This window comes from Halichoerus grypus, chromosome X (genome assembly GCF_964656455.1).
Source record: "Halichoerus grypus chromosome X, mHalGry1.hap1.1, whole genome shotgun sequence".
Taxonomy (NCBI): Eukaryota; Metazoa; Chordata; class Mammalia; order Carnivora; family Phocidae; genus Halichoerus; species Halichoerus grypus.
In genome coordinates this window covers 50,812,921-50,816,368 of record NC_135727.1, presented here as the reverse complement: position 1 = coordinate 50,816,368, position 3,448 = coordinate 50,812,921, and the positions used below count along the sequence as shown (strand labels likewise).

The following is a 3,448-nucleotide window of genomic DNA, read 5'->3' as shown; positions in this document are numbered from 1 at the left end:
TTCAGTAATGTGACAGGATACAAAATCAATGCACAGAAATCAGTTGTATTTCTATATACAAACAATGTAACTGAAGAAAGAGAAATTAAGGAATCAATCCCATTTACAATTGCACCAAAAACCATAAGATACCTAGGAATAAACCTAACCAAAGAGGTAAAGGCTCTGTACTCTAGAAACTACAGAACACTTATGAAAGAAATGGAGGAAGACACAAAGAAATGGAAAAACATTCCATGCTCATGGATTAGAATAATAAACATTGTGAAAATATCTATACTGCTCAGAGCAATCTACACTTTCAATGCAATCCCTGTCAAAATATCATCGACATTTTTCACAGAGCTGGAGCAAACAATCCTAAAATTTGTATGAAACCAGAAAAGACCCTGAATAGCCAAAGGAATGTTGAAAAAGGACCAAACCAAAGCTGGGGGCATCACAATGCCTGACTTCAAGTATATAATAAAGCTGTGATCATCAAGAGCAAGGTGCTTGACAAAAACAGACACATCAATCAATGGAACAGAATAGAGACCACAGAAATGGACCCTCAACTCTATGGCCAACTAATTTTCAACAAGCAAGAAAGACTATCCAATGAAAAAAAGACAGTCTCTTCAATAAATGGTGCTTGGAAAATTGGACAGCCACATGCAGAAGAGTGAAACTGGATCATTCTCTTACACCATACACAAAGATAAACTCAAAATGGATGTATGACCTAAATGTGACACAATAATCCATCAAAATCTGAGAGGAGAACACAGGCAGTAACCTCTTCGACCTCAGCTGCAGAAACTTCTTGCACAACATGTCTCTAAAGGCAAAGGAAACAAATGCCAAAACAAATGCAAAAATGAACTATTGGGACTTCATCAAGATAAAAACCTTCTGCACAGCAAAGGAAACAGTCAACAAAATTAAAAGGCAACCTACAGAACAGGAGAAAATATTTACAAATGACATAACAGATAAAGAAAGGGCTGGTATCTAGGATCTATAAAGAAGTTATCAATCTCAACACCCCAAAAATAAATAATCCAGTCAAGAAATGGACAGAAGACATGAACAGACACTTCTCCAAAAAAGACATACAAATGGCCATCAGACACATGAAAAAATGTTCCACATCACTTGCCATCAGGGAAATACAAATCAAAACCACAATGAGATATCACCTTACACCAGTTAGAGTGGCTAAAATTAACAAGACAGGGAACAACAAATGTTGGCGAAGATGTAGGTAAAGGGGAACCCTCTTACACTGTTGGTGGGAATGCAAGCTGGTACAGCCATTCTGGAAAATAGTATGGAGATTCCTCAAGACATTAGAAATAGAGCTACCCTATGACCCAGCAATTGCACTACTGGGTATTTACCCCAAAGATACCGATGTAGTGAAAAGAAGGGGGCACATGCAGCCCAATGTTCATAGCAACAATGTCCACAATAGCCAAACTGTGGAAGGAGCCAAGATGTCCTTCAACAGATGAATGGATAAAGAAGATATGGTTCATATATACAATGGAATATTACTCCACCATCAGAAAGGATGAATATCTACCATTTACATTGACATGGATGGAACTGGAGGGTATTATGCTAAACGAAATAAGTCAATCAGAGAAAGACAAGTATCATATGGTTTCACTCATATAGCACAGATGATCATAGGGGAAGGGAGGGAAAACTGAATGGGAAGAAATCAGAGAGGGAAACAAACCATGAAAGATTCTTGACTTGGGGAAAAAAACTGAGGCTTATGGAGAGGGAGGTGAGTGGGGGGATGGGGTAACTGGGTGATGGGCATTAAGGAGGGCACACAATGTGATGAGCACTGGGTGTTATAAGCAACTAATGAATCATTGAACACTACATCAAAAACTAAAAAAAATTATTACAAAATGGAAAAAATGTAATACAATATGGAAAATGGATCTTGGAAATCCAAGCTTTCCAATCACATGAAGAACAGACCCAAGTAAAATAAAAAAAATCCCAAAGTTTAGTAGAAAACTTTGAGCTGGAAAGGGTCAATATAATATAAAACAAATGAGGTAAGCAGGACAAGATATATCCTGGTTGAAACTTTTAAAAATTCAAAGTTGAAAAATAAGTCTTATGAATATCTAGCTATGTAAAACATTTTTTATAGTAGAGATAGTTTCAGAAGAAGGGGAGAAATCAAGAAATACCATTTTTTACTTAACATTGATAAGAGAAATGTAGGTACAACTTTTAAAACACAAAGGTAAATTTAAAAGGTGGTTAATTTCTTCCAAATATCTAAACAAAAAAGTAAAGAAAAATATTGTATATGAAATAAAACAAAGTAAACAGCATGAAAATATGAAAATATTAAAGCAAAAGAACTTATAGAAGATAAAGCCAACGTAAATGAGTTAAGTCCTCTAATAAAAGTTTTCAGACTTGGCCTTACAGACACCACCACCCAGCCATGGTCAACCCCACTGTATTCTGTGACATCGCCATGGACATTAGCCCTCAGGCCTTGTTTCCTTCAAGCTGTTTGCAGATAAATTTCCAAAGATAGCAGAAAACTTTGATACTCTGAGCACTGAGGAGAAAGGATTTGGTTATAAAGTTTCCTGCTTTCACAGGATTATTCTGGGATTTATGTGCCAGGGTGGTGATTTCACATGCCATAATAACACTGACAGCAAGTCCATTTATGGGAAGAAATTTGATGATGAGAATTTCATCCTGAAGCATATGGTTCCTGGCATCTTGCCCATGTCAAATGCTGGGCCCAATACAAATGGTTCCCAGTTTTTCATCTGCACAGCCAAGATTCTGTGGTTGGATGGCAAGCATGTGGTCTTTGGCAAGATGAAAGAGGGCATGAATATTATGGAAGCCATGGAGTACTTTGGATCCAGGAATGGCAAGACCAGCAAGAAGTACCCATTGCTGACTGTGGACAAATCTAATAAATCTGACTTGTGTTTTATCTTAAATACCAGATCATTCCTTCTGTAGCTCAGGAGAGCACCCCTTCACCCCCATCTGCTCAAAATATCCAACAATCTTTGGGCTCTCATTGCAGTTCTATGGGATCCATATTTTCCTTACTCCTCTCCAAGTCTAGCTGGATTACAGAGTTAAGTTTATGATTATGAAATAAAAACTAGACAACAACAACAAAGTTTCAGACTCATGACAAAAGAAAAATACAACTATCTGCAACTTATAAGGGATATCTAAAATAAAGTCCATTAAAAAGTAAAAATATTTCAGGATGCCTGGGTGGCTCAGTCAGTTAAGCGTCTGCTTTCAGCTCAGGTCATGATCCCAGGGTCCTGGGATTGAGTCCCACATCAGGCTCCTTTCTCAGTGGGGAGCCTGCTTCTCCCTCTGCCTGCCACTCCCCCTGCTTGTGCTCTCTCTCTCTCTGACAAATAAATAAATAAAATCTTAAAAAAAG

The 3,448-nt window shown here is 37.6% G+C and overlaps 1 pseudogene; it reads left to right on the top strand.

The window, feature by feature from the left end:
• Positions 1–2,461: 2,461 nt before the first annotated feature.
• Positions 2,462–3,023, top strand: LOC118527312 (peptidyl-prolyl cis-trans isomerase A pseudogene; annotated as a pseudogene).
• Positions 3,024–3,448: the final 425 nt, after the last annotated feature.